Source organism: Enhydra lutris, unplaced genomic scaffold, assembly GCF_002288905.1.
Source record: "Enhydra lutris kenyoni isolate GAN:26980312 unplaced genomic scaffold, ASM228890v2 scaffoldscaffold70, whole genome shotgun sequence".
Classification (NCBI taxonomy): domain Eukaryota; kingdom Metazoa; phylum Chordata; class Mammalia; order Carnivora; family Mustelidae; genus Enhydra; species Enhydra lutris.
The window spans coordinates 6096119-6114654 of NW_019154154.1; the positions used below are offsets into that span (position 1 = coordinate 6096119).

General features: G+C 38.6%; 1 pseudogene; it reads left to right on the forward strand.

The window, feature by feature from the left end:
• Nucleotides 1-794: 794 nt before the first annotated feature.
• LOC111159854 lies at nt 795-6658 on the forward strand (annotated as a pseudogene).
• Nucleotides 6659-18536: the final 11878 nt, after the last annotated feature.

The following is an 18536-nucleotide window of genomic DNA, read 5'->3' on the forward strand; positions in this document are numbered from 1 at the left end:
AGCAGTGGACAGAGCCAGCACTTAAATCAGATGGAGAGCCTCAGCTTATCTCTACAGTGGGAGGGGAAAGTCAACGTGGAGGCATAAAAAGGAGATGAATACCTTTTCCAGCACTTCTGAGCAGTGTAAGCTAGGACAAACCTTTTTGACTCTGAGTCTCCGTTTACTCATTTTAAGTGGAAAAATAGTGGCCTTTAAACCCATACAGTGGTTGGAGGCATGTACAGAATAACGTATGTGAACTTGTTTAAAAATGCAGAAGCGTTAGTAACATGAGCTTTGATTTAGGTGATACACATGAGTTGAGTGCCTCCATTGTGGTCAGCACTTGCTAGCGCAGCGTTAGAATAATGAGATGTGGTGCAGGCCCCGGAGAACTCAGCTTAGTGTGGGAAGAGGTAAGCACATGATTCCACTGCGGTAATTGCCCTGGCATCAAGCACAGAAACTAGAACACTGTCTGGAGAGGTTGAAGATGACTTTATAGAGGAAATCTTAGCGTTTTGACAGATGGAGAAGTAGGCTTATGTCTGGCCAAGAAAACATCATAATGAGAAGGAGAGATAAAAGCAACATAATGTTAGCATAAAAGTGACGCTGAAAAAAAAATATATATATATATATTGAATTGAAGTATAGTTAACAGACAGTGTTATATTAGTTTCAGGTGTACCCCATAATGATTCGACTAAAATACATTTTTAAACAGGTTTTTTATTTTAGACTTACAGAAGAATTGTGAAAATAATATAGAAAGCCTGTCTCAGGCTAGTGCAGTGAGAGGCGCTGCGGCCATGTCTGCCCAGCAATGGATGGTTATGAGGAACTGCTCCAGCTTCCTGACTGAGAGAAGCTGGCAGACATACAGCGCTGAGCCCAGTAACCCGAAGTCTCACATCTCCTTCTTCTATAAGGGGCTGATTCACTGCAAGACTGTGGGTGTGGAGCCTGGTGGGCAGAGGGAAAGGTGTAGTGGCGATCTTGAAGTGCAGATCCCTCCAGTGAAAGCCTGCCACCTCCTCCATGCAAACCGCCATTAACAAGACCACTCAGGTCACACCCTCAGCAACATCGGACACATGATCTACAAGAACAGTTATAGCCCAGACCTGTGCGTGGCTGCAGTTTACAGAGCCAGTGCCATCCCGTGCAGCCAGAAGCCTGTGAAGTGAAGTGAGGCCCACCCCACCAAGGGCTTTGGAGCTCCTGCCCACCCTCCCCACCTTCAAAGCAATAAATATGTCAACCACCTAAAAAAAAATAGTACAGAGATTCCACATGGACTCCATTCCCAGATTCCCAGATTCCCCAGATTATTATCTTACATTAGTATGATAAAATTACTGTAGTTAATGAAGCAGTATTGACACCTTATTAACTGAAGTCAACCCTTTATTCCAGTTTCCATAATTTTTACCCTATGTCTTTTCTGGTCTGGGAACCAATCCAGGATACTACTTTGCATTCAGTCATAATGCCTCCTTAGGTTCATTTTGGCTGTGACAGTGTTTTTTGTTGTTTTTGATGACCTTAAAAGTTTTGAAGCATACTTGTCAGGTAATCTGTAGAACGTCCCTTGTGTAGAATTGGTCTGTTTTCTTCAATAGATGTTTGATGATTTATCTATCACTTTTGATGTTAACCTTTATCACCTGGCTTAGACAATGTTTGTCAGATTTCTCTACTATACTGCTACTGTTTTTCCCCCTCTTTTCATCCTGTTTTGGATGTTTTTGGAAGAAAGTGGCCATTCACAGACCTCGTCAAAGGGTGGGGAGTTATACTCCACCTCCTTGAGCATAAGGTAGCTACATAAATAAGTGGCAATTCTCCTGCATGAGCAATTTGTTTATTGTCACCATTTATTTATTCAGTTATTTATATATATATCAGTATGGACCTATGGATCTTTATTTTATATTTTGTATTATAACCCAGTACTCCTTTGTTCTGTTGCTTAAATTATTCCAGCCTTGGCCGTTGAGAGCTTCTTCGGTTGATTAGTCTGTCCCTTTGACTTACTCCTTTCATTATTATTTCCACTCCACCTTACTTTCTCGTACACTGAATGCTTCAGATTCATCCTGTATATTTTGTCTTTTTTATTTTACTGAATGCTTCAGGTTCATCCTGTCTTTTTTTTTTTTTTTAAGATTTTTAAAAATTTATTTATTTGACAGAGATCATAAGTAGGCAGAGAGACAGGCAGGGTGGGGGGAAGCAGGCTCCCCACTGAGCAGAGAGCCCGATGTGGGGCTCGATCCCAGGACCCTGGGATCATGACCTGAGCTGAAGGCAGAGGCTTTAACTCACTGAGCCACCCAGGCGCCCCCATCCTGTATATTCTGTCTTTTTTATTTTGTCCTAGAATCTGTCCTTTCTCCAAAGATTCCTGGTTCCTTGTTTTGGAGAATGGTATTAGAAATCAAGATCTGGAGGCTAGGTGTACTTGTTTCTGCTGCAGTGTCATTGCTTGCAGGCTCGATGGAGAAAGGAAGTATGTATGTGTAAACTAGACAGTATAGATGCATATATATATATATATAAAACTACCTATATCAATATTGAGCTAAACATGACTTTGTACTCACATGGCCAACTTCAGTGCCATTATACCATGAATCATTCTAGATTTCTTCTCTTGCAGATTCTTTAGGATTTTAGACTTGGTAATTATGTCAAATAATAGTTGCATTTCTTCCTTTTCACCATGTATAGCTTTTATATTCTGGTTATGTGGTACTAGCTAGGGCTTCCGTTAGGTATTGAATAGGAATGATGAGAGAAGACATCCTTGACTTCTTCCTGATCTTAGGGAAGAAACATTCAGCTTCTCTCCATTAAAAATGATGCAGAATGTAGGTTTTTGTTAGTTGTTCATTGTCGAGTTGAGAAAGTTCTCTTCTATTCCTGGTGGGTTTTTTTTTTTTTTAAATCATAAATAAATGTTAGATTTTGTCAAATGCTGTTTGGGTGTTGATTGATAATATCATATAATTTTTCTTTAGCCTTTTGACATGATGGATTACATTAACTGATTTTTGAATGTTAAATCTTTCTTGCATACTTGGAATGAATTTCATTGGTTGTAGCATTTAATTGTTTTTAAACATTAGCAAACAGAATCCAGTAATATTTAATTGAGGATTTATGTCTATGTTTATGTGAATTATTCTCTGTAGTTGTTATTATTATTTTTTGGTAATGCTTTTACCTGATTTTGTTAATAGGGCAATGTTGTCTTTATAGGATGAGTTAGGAAGTCTTCCCTCTGCTTTTATTTTCTGAACCTGATTATGAAGAATCAGTATTATTTCTTCCTTAAATGTTTTGTAGAATTCACCAGTAAAACCATTTTGGGCTTGGTACTTTCCTTTTGGGGAAGTTTATTAATTGAGACAATTTATTTAATAGAATTTTTTCAAGTTATTTATTTCTACACAGGGGTTTTAGTAGTTTGTATCTTCCAAGAAATTGGTCCATTTCATCTAAGTTATCCCATTTGTGGACACAAAGTTGTTCATGATATTCTTTCATTATCCTTTTATGTCTTTGAGATAAAGAGTAATGAAAATTCCTTTCTTATATTGTTAAGTTGTGTCTTCTTTTTTTTCTTTGTCTTTAAAAAACAGCTTTTCTATATTGTTTGCCTAAATTTCATTGATTTCTGCTCTAATTTTTATTATTTTTTTTCAGCTTGCTTTATGCTTAAATTACTCTGATTTCCTAAAAAGGAAGATTATATTATTGATTTTGTACCTTTATTCTATTCTAATATATTTATTCAATGTTATAAATTTCTTTTTAAGCACTGCTTTTGCTACATCCCACATATTTTGATAAATTTTATTTTTATTTTCATCTAGTTCAAATATTTAAAAATTTCTCTCAAGAATTCTTTGAGTCATATATTATCTAGAAGTCTGTTGTTTAATTTCCAAATATTTGGGGGATTTTCCTGCTATCTTTCTATTGTTAATTTCTAGTTTAATTCCACTGTGGTCTGAGATTATATTTTGTATGGTTTCTATGCTCTTTTTGTGGAGTGTTTTATGGCCCAGAGTGTGGTCTGTACTTACAGGTAATTGTGGAGAAGAGTGTGTATTCTCTTGTTGTTGGATGGAATATTCTATAAATGTCAATTAGAGCAAGTCAAATGATAGTGATGTTAAGGTCAACTGTATGCTTACTGATATTCTGGCAGCTTGATCTGTCTATTACTGACAAAAGTATGTTGAAGTCTCTGACTATAATAGTGGATTTATCTATTTCTCCTTGCAGTTCTATTGATTTTTGCCTCATACATTTTGATGCTTTCTTGTTAGATGCATACATGGTTAAGATTGTTGTATCTTCTTAGAAAACTGATGACTTTATCATTACGTAATGCATTTTCTTTATTCCTGATAATATTTTTTTCTGAATGTAGATTTGTCAGATTTGTTAGTATACCTACTCCAACTTTTTCAATTAGTGTTAGCATGGTATGTCTTTTCTCAATCTTTTTTACTTGTAACTTATCTCTGTCTTTATATATATATTTCTAAAGATTTCATTTATTTATTTGACACAGAGAGAGAGATCACAAGTAGGCAGAGAGGCAGGCAGAGAGAGAAGATGAAGCAGGCTCCCTGCTGAGCAAAGAGCCCAATGCGGGGCTCGATCCCAGGACCCTGAGATCACGACCTGAGCTAAAGGTAGAGGCTCAACTCACTGAGCCACCCAGGTGCCCCTCTCTGTCTTTATATTTTATGTGGGTTTCTTTAGGCAACATAAAGTTGGGTTTTGTGTTGTTTATCCACTTTGACAATCTTGGTTTTTAATTGGTGTATTTAGATCATTCACATTTAAGGTGATCATTGATATAGTCACATTAATATCTACTGTGTTTGTATTGGTCTTCTATTCATTACCCTTACCATTTTTTTCCCCTTTGTTCCCTTTTTTCTCTGGTCTTAACTGAGCAATTTTAATGATTCCATTCTATCTTCTCTCAGCATTACAATTATACTTCTTTTTTGTTTATTAAAGATTTTATTTATTTATTTGTCAGAGAGAGAGAGAGAGAGCACAGAAAGGCAGAGGGAAAAGCAGGCTCCCCGCTGAGCAAGGAGCCAGATGCGGCACTCGATCCCAGGACCCTGGGATCATGACCTGAGCCTAAGTTAGACACTTAACCAACTGAGCCACCCAGGAATCCCTATACTTGTTTTCAAATTGTTTTTTGCCCTAGGGATGCCTGGGTGGCTCAGTCCTGAAACATCTGCCTTTGATTCAGGTCATGATCTCAGCATCCTGGGATCTAGCCCCACATTAGGCTCTCTGCTCTGCAGGCAGTCTGCTTCTCCATCTCCAGCTCCCTATGCTTGTGTTCCCTCTCTCGCTGTCTCTCTCTTTCTGTCAAATAAATGCATAAAATCTAAATAAATAATAGTTTATTGCCCTAGAGTTTACATATACAGGTCCAGGAAGTTCAACAAACACAAAGTAAAATAAGTTCAACAAACACAAAACAAACACGTCCCCCCATATGTGCGTGTGTGCATGCACGCATAAACCCTAGGCATATCATATTAAAACTGATGATTTTTTTTTTAATTTCTTCAAACTGTTTTTTTTTTTCTCTTGGATGCCTTAATTTTTTGCTGCTGTTGTGTTGTTGTTGAAAGCCAAATGTATTTTATCAGAAATAGTATAGGGGGGGCACCTGGGTGGCTCAGTGGGTTAAAGCCTCTGCCTTCGGCTCGGGTCATGATCCCAGGGTCCGGGGATCGAGCCCCATGTCGGGCTCTTTGCTCAGCAGCGAGCCTGCTTCCTCCTCTCTCTCTGCCTGCCTCTCTGCCTGCTTGTGATCTCTCTCTCTGTCAAATAAATAAACAAAATCTTAAAAAAAATAGTATATAGTATATATTATATAGTATATATAGTATATAGTATATAGTATATATATAGTATATAGTATATATTTAGTATAAGGATTTATGTAAGCTGGCTAGGAATTTGGTCGGGTTTAATATTTGCTTTAGCTATAGGTGCTAGAGGTTTCAAATCTCTCTAGTGTCTGTGTTTTTGTCTCCTTATTTGACCTTGGACTTCCCTAAGTACTTTTCCTTATGGAGTTGGTGTCTTGTTGCTCTTTCAGCTGCAGTCCATAGTTACTATCCTGGAGTCTTGGTCTGGTGATACGTTATGGGGAGGGGGAACACTCTATAATTCTTTGATTAAATGTCTGTTTTATACAGCCTGTGTCTTGGGGGTGTAACTTTGGTGTCTTTCCAGTAGTATAGCTTTCCCCCAGGCCTCCACCTTCTACTTCTTTGCCTAGCTGCAGTGTTCCCTGTCTATTTCCTTGAGATCTGGAACCCTGTTCACTATGTTTTCATCTTCTTAGATGAGACCAGAAGGCTAGAGGAAGCTGTAGTGGGAGAATGCCCTTTCCCAGTAAGGAAAAGTTCTGAAAAACCCCTTTTTATGAAGAAATCTCTGCTCATATTTCACAATAATTACTCTTTCCCTCCCCCAACCAGGGCCCTTGAGGGGATCTTTCTTAGATCTTCACCATGAGAACCTGGTGAGTTTCTTAGTGGTAAAACCCATGAAAGCGTGTCCCCCAGCTCCCAAGACTGCAGCCTTCAGGAATTTCTCCCTCTTCAGTTAGCCCGCCCTCCATCTCCAGCAGCTCATCAAAATTACCATTTAACTATTATTGCCATTTAAGTATTCCTACTGGTTTATGGCTCCAGTGGGCTTCTGTTCCAGATAAGATCTTGGTCGTGTTTTTCTATTTCTCCACCTTTCCACATTATAGCTTGCCCTGAGTAGTACCTCAGTTCTCTGATGATTCCAAGAATAGTAATTTTCAGGTTTTACTTGTTATAAGGACAGGAATGGTGACTTTAAGGCTCTTCGCTCTGTTAGGAGTTGAAATTGGAAGTCCAAGGAGATAATTTTCCTGTCCCTCGCACATAGGACGTATGAAGAGGGGAAGGGAAGCAAGACTGGGGAAATAGGTCTGGTCTCACTTTTCCAAAGCCTTTTGTGCCAGGTTCAGGGTTTGGACTATTTGCTGCAGGTCAGAAATGGGCAACTGTGGAAGAATTTTAGCTGGGCAGTGACACGGCCGAAGGCTCACACTGGTGGCAGCATAGGCATTCTTTCCTGGGGACTGAAGGCCAGGGACAGACATGATCTGGTCAGCCTGAGACAATTGTATTACACATTCTTTTCCCATTTGGGTATCTGGGGTGGATTTAATGCTATTGTTCAATTGTAATTTCAAGAGGGCACATGTCATTGTTTACTTTAATTGAACGGGAAAGAAAGCCTTTCGTGTTGTCTTGTTACACGCTGCCTTCCAACGAACTGGGCATAGCACATGCTGAAATAGTAATTAAACTGAGTGAACTGAATCATTCAGGAATTTTAGTGCAATTTCAGCCCAGGCTACCTCCAGCAGCTATGTTGGTGGAAATACAGGTTAGAGGTGAATTGATGTATTATTTTCTATAAGCCTTACAAAGTCATTTTAATTTTACACTTATGGATGAAAGGGAGGCGACAAGAGATAGTCCCTGTCCTGCTACCTTTTTTCAGGGATTATTATGTGCAAAGTTCTAAAAAGAACAATATATAGCACCGTATATATTTATATAGTTAAAGTAACTCATGTTTTGGTGCCTTTGAGTCAACAGTTGTGATACAGTGGACATTCTCTCAGCAAAGCTCAGGAAATTATTGCATCAGATGCTGGTGGACTTCTACTCAATGAGCAATACACTGGCAGCATCGGTGAGTCAGGTTCTGTGCTCGGCACCATGGACAGCGATATGAAGCTCACTGGGCTGCCTTTAGGGACTGAAAACCTTGTGGGTTAGGCAGGCATTCCATGACCTATACTATCAGTCAGATTGTGGTAAATGAGCAAGTGATGATAGAAGTAAATACCTTCCTTCGAGTTTTTACTATAATGAAGCCAAGACCTATGCACAGCATTTTGTAAATGTAATCACAGTTCATTTTTATAGGGACCCTGATATATTAATACTATTATACCCACTTCATAGATGAGAAATATGAGGCTCAGGGATCTTCAGTGTTTTGCCCAAGGTCACAGCGGGCAGAGGAATCAGGAATGGAAATGAGATCTTTCTGCCTCTAAAGCTTTCCCTTCCATCTGTTCACTCCACATTAAGGTATAAGAACCCAGAAAGTGTGATTTAATTCTATCTGGATGAGTCAAGAAAAGCTTCACAGATAAGGTGGCATTTAAACTAGATTTTGATAGGAGTTGGATCCTTCCAGGATGGAAAGGAAGAAAGGAGCGTATATAACCGAAGAAAGAGTAAGAGCAAAGGTATGCAAGGGTTCAGGACTGGGGAACCCTGCAGAATGGCAGGAGGATGGTACACAGATGGGATCTGGGGGGAAAGGACATGAAGGAACAGTGTTTGAATTCCATTGGAAGGCATGAGTTACGAGCCATGAAGGGATTCTGGAATAGAAGAGTCAGTGACCTAATCAGATCTGAGTTTTAGCAAGGATATGCTGGAGGTGTGTGGAAGTTGAAGTGCAGAGAATCAAGGCTGGAGGCAGGGAGATCATGTTGAAAGCTGTTATGAAGTACGGGGAAAAGAAGTTAAAGACCTAATTCTTAATACCAAGTTAAAAATTTTTTATACAGAGGATCAGAATATTTTAAGTTCCTTTACAAGAGAAAACTTTGATTCCCCCGAGATTTCTAGACATTTGATCTTGACGGTTGTCTTCAGACTCCTATTATTGCTTTCCTTAAACAACACCAGGGCTCAGGAACCTGAACTTTGAAAGTTAAAACATGCCTGTTCATCGTATCTGTTACACCTGTTTTTGTAAAAACTTAAATGGATTATATTCACCTAAAATGTGTTTAGAAAGAATAGTTAGTAAAGCCCATTTCTGTAGAAGAAGGAAGTCCAAACAGTTCTCTTATGTTTAACTCGTGTCTTTGAAGTTCTTTACAAAGCATGGACACATTTCTTTGTCAGTGATGAAGCTAGAAAGGGTCTGAAAATACAATGTAGCCTGGAACCAGGATGAAATGTTTGGGAGAAATCCAGGCACTCACAGTAAGGATCTGTGTACTGTCCTACAGAACTGTCCATGAGGGACCTCTTCCTTTCTGGAAAGGGTGGCGATGGAGCAGGGCAGTGGGCAGAGTCTGAGAAAAAAGGCCACACTGATTCTGTGTCGCAGGAAAGGACAGGTGTCCCTCAGCCAAGAGCTCTTTTAATTAGCACCCGGTCTGCTTGGGATTGGAGCGGTCTCTCCTCAAGTGAAGACAGACTGTCCTAGATGGGCCATCTGCTCTGTTTCCTCAGCAATGACCCTTGTTCAGTTCTTACCTTTAGAACCAGCTCCTCTTGATGAGATAAACAATATGTTTGAAGCACCAGAGGTGCTGGGCAGCTTAGCAGAGAAATGATGTTTCATGAAGTGCCATCCTGTGCAGCCATCTGCAGAGGCCACTTTTGACCATTCTTGAGGACTATTCCATTTATCCCAGGGTTCTGATGCCATCCATTGGAAACTGTCAGGGTTTTTTGGTTTGTTCTTTGGTTGTTTTGTTTTGGTGTGGTTTGGTATAAAGATGAGCATACCCCACTGCCCCTTTTTTTAGATGGAGCAACGTTTTTCATTCTTATACAATGATTTATGAATTAAAGAGTTACTAGAGGTGAATTATTTAATGGGAATATGATACAAAAAAGGATCATGCTTCACATCCTAACAAGAGTTACTTGTAAACCTGTTTCCTGCCTCCTGTAAACTAATTATTCAGAACTATAAAGTACCCCACCTCAAGATTAGCTAGAAATTGAGTCAGTGTAAATAAATATATCATAAAAGAATGATACTTATATTAGTCATTAGCACATAATTTAAAACATTTTAAAATTTTAATTCATTCAAAACGATGTGATGAGACTGACAATATTTAGCACTGACAATAACTACAACCTATTGTTTTAATCCATTTCTGTATATCTTTATTTTTTTAAATCTGTTCTCTTGGGGCACCTGGGTGGCTCAGTGGGTTAAATCTCTGCCTTCGGCTCAGGTCATGATCTCAGGGTCCTGGGATCAAGCCCCACATCGGGCTCTCTGCTCGGCAGGGAGCCTGCTTCCTCCTCTTTCTCTACCTGCCTCTCTGCCTACTTGTGATCTCTCTCTCTGTCAAATAAATAAATAAAATCTTTAAAAAATAAAATCTGTTCTCTCACAGAACCACAATACCATTAATATGCCTAACAAAGTTAATGATAATTCTCTAATATAATGTTCACTTCATGTTAAAATTTCCTCAGTGGTATAAAAATGTGTATTTAGAGTTGCTCTTACTATATAAGGTCCACTCATTGCCTATAGTTACTGTATCTCTTAAGCATCTTCTTAAATATTTAGTCTGGAATAGTCCTTCCTTCCTTTTCTTTTTTATGTGCTATTGACTTGGAGAAATCAGCCCAGTTGTCCTGTAGAATCTCCTATATGCTGTACTCGCTTCTTGTGGCATAATCTTCCTCGTTCCCTCATGCTCTACATTCCTGAAGAAGGGACTCTCTCTAAGGCTTGCTAGAGCACAGTAATTTTTTTTTTTTTTTCTAAATTTCATAGATGTGTATTTGAGTCTCCGTTGGAGGCATAGAATGTCTGGTTTCCTCACGTTTGTTAATGCTGAATGATCACTGACCGCTTCAGCTTTTCTCCCAGTAGTGTTCGTGTACATTTATGACAGTAGCTTCAAAAAGTTTTTTCATTAGACCTTGTAAAATGATGAATTTCTAATTCTAACATTCTTCATGCATTTGTAAGCTATAATTATTCAGGACAGAAAAATTGCCACTCACTGGCTAGGTCAAAAAAGTTACGATCTGTGGTGGACTTGAGTTCAGCCATTTTCCCTAAGAACTCTCCTTCCTTTTCAGAGGGAATGGGAATCAGAGATTGCATTCTGGATTCTAGGGGTGCTCAGGGCTCCGGACTTGCCACCGCTTCCAGGCACATGGTAGGCAGAACTAGTCAATATGTATTTTTAAACAAGGGAGATAAAAGAATTTTACATTAATATATCTAATGCAATTTTAAGATGTAAGGTTTTTTTTTTTTTTTTACTTCTTGAACTTTTTTTTTTTTCTCTGAAGCCCAAAAATCCTTGTTCCTGCTGACATTAACAGAATTACTTGCTCACTTTATCCTACAATATACTGGTAATAGTTTAAAAATAGAAAAACTAGTGTTAGTACTAAAATTAAGTCTACAGAATATAGTTTAAGATTTCTGTTTCCCTAATTATGAACGAGAAATGAGCATTACAAACACACACCTCAGATGCATCTGAATTAATTAATTTATTTATTTTTCTGTGCTCTCTCTTCCTGTCTTTTGCCAGTTTTTGTATTAGGTACTTGATCATTTTCTTCTCAATTATGGGGAGTGTTTTAAATACTAGGGATATCCAAACCCTGTGCTGTAAGTTGTAAACATCTTCCTCAGTTTGTCACTTATTTGCTTATTTTTAGAAGTGAATGTAACCTCGAGATTTTATTGTCTTCATAATAAAATAGAAGATGAAGCTTAGAATTGGATCTCTTAACTTCTCCCAGTTTAAAATATTTGCATCTTTTAATGGCCAGGATTCTCTTCCATCTGTGTTTGGGCTCAACACCTTCAAGCCTCAACACCATCTTCTTTGTAGTTTCAGCTTCTTCCCAAAAAACTGGCTAAGCCTGTACACCATAACCACTCTGTTCCCTGTCATCATGGCATTTTTCTCGGGCATACAGAGAATTCTTGCCTTTCGTGCCCTGTGTTACTTTGTGATGCTGGTGCTTGCTATCCTTTTATAGACAGTCCAACAAGTTTTGAGAAGATCCACCATGTTTTGTAGAAGTGTTAGTACTAAAATTAAGTCTACAGAATACAGCATGAGGAGAAAGCTCATTGATTCTTTTTTTTTTTACTTTGTATATAGTATTTTGTGATGCAAAAGTTTTTGTCTTTAATTTTTATGTAGTAAAAAATATCAAGTTGTTTCTGACCTGCTTCAAGATTTTGAATTAGAGGAATTTTTATCCACACGTGGCTTATAAAAGAACACAGCTGTGTTTTTTCCTGCTATGTTTGTGGTTTCTTGTTCTGATCCACTTGATATTCTTACAGGTGCACAGTGTGAAGAGGAACAGATTCAGTTTTCTCTTACTCCATATGGCTTCTCAGTCGGCAAAACACTATTAAAAAATTTACTGTAGACCCTGACTTCTGTACAGAATGTACTAGCTTGTGTATTGATAAGACAAAGTAGAAACAGCAAAATAAAAATGATAATCATATAAAATGAATTGTTTGCAGGTACCGCTGAGCTGTCATGTCCTTGGGACATGTAACTTGGGACACAAGGGTCCCAGTTACTGGAAAACAGGGAAATGTACTGAGATGAACCAGATGTTCTCTGCCATTCTTGCCCTTGAGGAATCTGCTGAGGTAGAAGTACCCAGGACTGGGGGGCTGAGAAGCTGAGAAGCTAAGCATAACGCAGACTAAAATACTGAGAAGACCTTGAGTTCACAATTTAATAAGTTTTGACAAATGCATACTATCTTGTAACCAACATTCAAACAGGATATAGAATATCTCATCACCCCAGGAAATTCCCTTGTGCTTTGTTCCAGTCAGTACCCTGCAGAAGCTACTACTGTTACGATTTCCTTCACCACAGATTAGATTTGCCTATTCTCAAACTACTTATAGTGGAATCATAGAGCATGTACTCATTTACGTCTTTCTCATTTTGTCAAACATACTGTTTTGATACTCATCTATGTTGTTTGTGTCAGTATGTCTTTTGTTTTTAGATTTGCTAGTTTACTTTTGGGGAATAAAGGTCCATCCTAAACTGTAACCCAGTTGCCCAGGTCCTTGGATATCCTCTATGCCTGCCTTACTTATTTACGTCCCGTCTGGGGCCAGACTTTTCTCTGTGCCCCCACTTGGCCTTACGTATACTTCTCCTGTGATACATACACTGGTTGCAGGCAGAGACAAGGGTTTAACCATTCTTTATGTCCAGGTTTAGCACAGTTTCTATTACATGGGAAATGGCCAGTATATGAAAGACTTGACTAGGATTCTGCTTTTCATGGATTGATCGTCTATAACTTTGGCATTGTCACTCCACATCTGGTCGGCTTTGAACCTCCCTTGTCTTGAAAACCCTCAAATTTGTTGTCTTAATTTGATCTGTTGAATCACTGCCCAACATTATAAGTGGAAATCTAATCTCTAATAAAACTGTAAACTGATTAACATACTACTTGGCATGCATTAGTTGCTTAGTAAGGTGGGGAAAAAGACATGGGGCCATCCAAGCACAATCCTTCTTGGGCCAATCATTGACATCACAGTTCTAACTATGGCCTGCAGCTATAGTTATAAAACTATATATATATATATATATATATATATATATATATATATATATATATTTATATATTTATATATTTATATATATATAAATAAAAATAACTTGGCCTGGCCAAGTTATAAAACTATTCTTATTATTTCCAAATAACAGCAAATTTGGTTTTCTTTCTTATTTTTCATTAAGAAACCTATTCTGTTTTATGTGCACCATTCCTGTCTTCATCAGAAAATAAGTTCTTTGCAACAAGGAACTATATCTTCCAGTACTTTTTTCACTTGCCCTAGGACTAAGCTATGGTTTTATACACACTGGACACTCAAAAATATAGAGAAAGGGGTGATAATGAGTTCAGAACAGAATAATGAATAGATCTAATCCCCGAGGTGCTTGATAACATACAGTGCCACAGAAGAGCTTACAACAACTATCACTCCTGATAGCAGAGCAAAATGAACAAAAAGATAAAAATCAAAGAGAACATCTGGATAAAAAGTGAGAGGGAGCAACAGAAGAGAAACTTAGCCATAAGAATGTTCTGTAACTGTGGATTGCCAAACTCAAGGGAAAGGTTTAGAAAAATATGATAGACTCCACTTACAGGGAACTCAGTTTCCTTAGCAAATGGATTTGGTAATTGGAATTTTTGTTCCTTCTTTTCCTCTGGGAGTGTATGGATGAAAGTTAATGAATGTGGTAAAATTGCACAGTGTCTTTGAAAATTTCAACTTCTGAAAGACCCGTTGCACTACATCTGTGTGATTTGCATGACGGTATGGGGATGGTAAAGAGGACCCAAACCTACCAGATGTTTTCCCTCTGAAGTTTCAGACTCCAGACTTAAGATCACATAACTGAGAAGGAATAAAATGGAAGAAGAAAAATCCTCCAGGTTTATAGCAGATGATTGTAAGCCAAATTGCATGGCCTTGTGGATAAATCTCACCTGGTAGTCTACTGGGGCAACTTTTCAGATTTGCATACTCAACTTGCGTACCACAGTCTCTAAGTCTCCATCCACTTCATTAGCTTTTCTTACTTCTCATGTTTCCACAAGTTGTTCAAGTAACTACTGCTGAGCAATAAATTACCCCAAACTTAGTAGTGTAAAGCAGCTATTTTATAAAGCTTACAGATTCTGTGGGCCAGAAATTCAGACGAGAACACAGGATGGCCCGTCTCTGCTGTGCAGTATGTCAGTCTTCATGCTCGCCGGGGGTTAGTGGAACCATGGGGACAAGCATCTAGAGGCTTTGTTACTTGTTGTTACCTGATATTTAGGCAGGGGTGACTCAAAGCTGGGCTTGGCTGGGACTGTCTTTATAGCTTCTCTCAGCACTGTGGCTGGGTTCTTAGAGGGAGAGCCTTGAGGCCCAGCATTCCGAGAGAACCAGGCAGAAGCTCCTGGCTTTACTACCCAGCCGCACAAGTCACATATATTTACTTCTTTTATATTCTGTCTTCTGAGCAGCTTTAAGTGCTATATGAATCTAGGGGAGGCAGAGGACAGAGACCACATCTCTTGATGAGAGAAGTATCAAAGAATTTGTAGCTATAAAACAAAAACAAAAACACCCCCACTATGTCTGTACATTAAAGAGCAAACACAAACAACAACAAAAAAGGTATTTTTTTAGTCAATGCTTTCTCAGACTTGCTCAGAGGACAAGTTATGCATTTGTTTCTGGTCCTTTTGCCATGAATAATAATAAGTCCTGGGGTTCCTGGATGGCTTAGTGGGTTAAAGCCTCTGCCTTTGGCTCAGGTCATGGTTCCAGGGTCCTGGGATTGAGCCCGCAGGATCTCTGCTCAGCAGGGAGCCTGCTTCCCCCTCTCTCTCTGCCTGCCTCTCTGCCTACTTGTGATCTCTCTCTCTGTCAAATAGATAAAATCTTAAAAAAATAAAAATAATAAGTCCTGTGTCACAGGGTTCTAGATTGGATTCTGACAATGAAGCATGTGCATGATATTTGGAAATTGGAAGAGAGGCCATTTTTAGTACCTGACGATGGTGGGCAGGTGGCAGATCTCATCTTCACTTCTACTGTCAGCTGAATTCATCCATGGCAATACCCTTAATTGTCCACAGCTTCCTAATTTCCTAAAACCCAACAGTCTTTTCCCCTCAGCCCTTCCATCAGTTCTATAAGCACTATTTCCCTGTATTAAATTCCTTCTTCTTTGAAATGCCTAGAGAAATTCCTCTGTTTTCACAACTGACCCTTCAATCTATCTAATTCAATTACGTATATTTCAGTGGATCAGGGAGTTGTTTTATAAATATCAGTTTCTACAAGTCGGACATATTCCACCTGGGGATTTGCAAAAACTGCCTTTGTAATACAATAGCTAATTTTATTTACTTGACTAATTTATATTTAGCGTCTCCAAATAATTTAAAATACTTAGGCAAGTAATTTTGGCAATCAAGTCATTTAAATCTGACAATTTTTAGTAAAAAGAAAAAGAAAATGTTTTGACAATACCCCATTCTGGGGTAAAATGCCATGAATACATAAGGAAAGCCTACGTAATTTAATAAACTCTTAAGTGATATAATAAATACTGAATAAGTTATGCTAAATGCCCATGGACAAAAATACATTTGAAATAGTAAAGAAAAAATAATTGAGTTTAGTTTAGTCTTTGTTGGTGTTCTCTTCCAGTTAATAGTATTTATCAGAATGTCTGCATTACACTTAGCAGCATAAATATCAATGGCACTGCTCAACTATGAAAGTGGTAATGAGATATATCATGTGTTTTGTCAGTAAATGTACCTGGAACATAATACACAAGCATACTATTAGTTCTGTCAGAGTCAAAGATGGAAACAACACTGTCTTTCCTCCCAGAGATCCTATTACTGTTCAGTAATTTTAAAGACAATAAATAGGTTTTAAAAAGATTATAGTCAAGCTCGAATCTAACTGAGAGTGGGGCAAGGCCAAAGATTTTGGGCAAAATTTCTGACTGCTTGAAGGGAGTTCCAAAAAGTCACCCTTTATTCTTGATCCTCCTTATATCTAGACCCCAATCTGGACCCTGTGCCTGGAAAGTACGTGCGTGTGCATGTGAGAGAGATGTTAGTGTGTCGACCATCGTGCATCACACTGCTCTGCTGCTGACAACATAGGGTTAGGACTGGATCATGGGTCACCTAGACCACTTGGACATGCTTTGCTGCTTGACCCCATTCATAATCTTTGCCAAGGACCTGAGTAATGAATGCTTTTGATCACTGGGGGAATTGAACAGAGACTGTTAATGGTTGGGAAAAATATACTTTAAAATGAGTATCTGATATTTAAAAATGAGTACGTTTTTGGGATGAAATAAGGGAAGGGGAGTTGTATTTATAGGGAACAATAAATGCAAGGCATAGGCCCATTTGGGAACTCAAGTAGCTTGGTGGTGTTTGAATATATGTGGTAGTAGACCCTGGGAGAAGGGGCTCCTGAGAAAGGAAGGGGCCTTGAGAAAGGGAGAGGCTAGATATGGAAGAGCTTGTGCTTATCTGAGAGTTTCACTCTGTATAGAAAGGGGAGTCAGGAGTTGAGTCATCATTGTATTGCAAGGCCAGAGCTGTGCTTTGAAAAAGATCACTCTGGCATTATGGAGATTGCATCAGAGACAATTTGAGAGAACTTGATGTAGTCTACACAGTGATGGTAAAAACAGCCTTCTTAAAATCTGGATGGGAGTGGGGCTACCTTCAGGGACTTCTCTACTACATTTTCCCTTCCATTGTGTGTGGGGGTGTATGTGTATCCTAGGAGAAAATGGTTCAGGCATCATACCATACCTGTTGCTGTTTCTCTCTCAAGGAAAGTTTACGACTCTGATGCCTATTGCCTGCCTTTTACTGCACAGAGCAGACTAGAGCTACAAGAACAGAGAGGAGGGACAAAAATGAAGTATTTAAAAATAGAGTCAAGGTTGTAATAGTCAAACAGGAATTATACAAGCATAACAATCTCCAGTTTTGGTAATTCCTAAAATTCAACAAAGGGCTCAAATGTTTATGAACTAAAGTTCACCAGAAGACTCTTTGTGGAAAGAAATCAATAAATGTAGTAGGATCAGAAAAACAATCCACAGCTAGGAAGGAAAAGCCAAATATAATGATGCCTGCTGAGATAGGTCAATCTAACTTAATTTGTGATGTCTTGAAGAGAAAGACAGGAGATTTAAGAAAAAAAAGATAATTAGAAATATATTATGCTTGGGGCGCCTTGGTGGCTCAGTGGGTTGGGCCACTGCCTTCGGCTCGGGTCGTGATCTCAGGGTCCTGGGATCGAGTCCCGCGTCGGGCTCTCTGCTCAGCAGGGAGCCTGCTTCCCTCTCTCTCTCTCTGCCTGCCTCTCCATCTACTTGTGATCTCTGTCAAGTGAATAAATGGAATCTTTAAAAAAAAAAAAAAGAAATATATTATGCTTGCTAGTGGGAAACATTGCATTGATTTCTCCTAAATATGTTAATGGGCTCCTCAGAAGAGTTCTTGGCTCAAAATTTGGGGGACATGTTAGACTTTGTGAAGAAACTGAGACTTTTGCAATTTTATCAAACTCCTGGCAAAGTAAAATAACCCAGGACTTAAAAAATGCAAATACTAGCTATAAATGAAGAACTCAAAATGGATTAATTCAAAGACATTTTCATTCGGAAGTGCCAATGAAAGTAATAGAATACTCATTTGTGTGTGCCTGTGTATAATTTTGTGGTAATTAAAGTTAAAAATGAGACTTAAAGGACCCAGGGGCCCAGCTGTGAGTTAAGGAACTCCCAGGAATATAGTGGAATTGAGCATTTAACCCTAGTTTTTTTCCTGAGTCTCTAAAAGTCTGAGATTGGAGCCAAAATATTTCATGTTCAGAAATTTGAATGTTTGTATTTTTTTGAAAGTCATGTTCTAGGGGATGAGCTACCTTAACCAGACTCATATGAGAGGGATGAGCAAACCAGAGTAAAGCATAAATTTATAATGAGAAATGTAGCTTCCAAGCAAATTGGTATACTTTTGTCAGCTGATCTACTCAGTGTGGGAAAAGCTATGGAAACAGGCCCCATTCAGACAACTTCA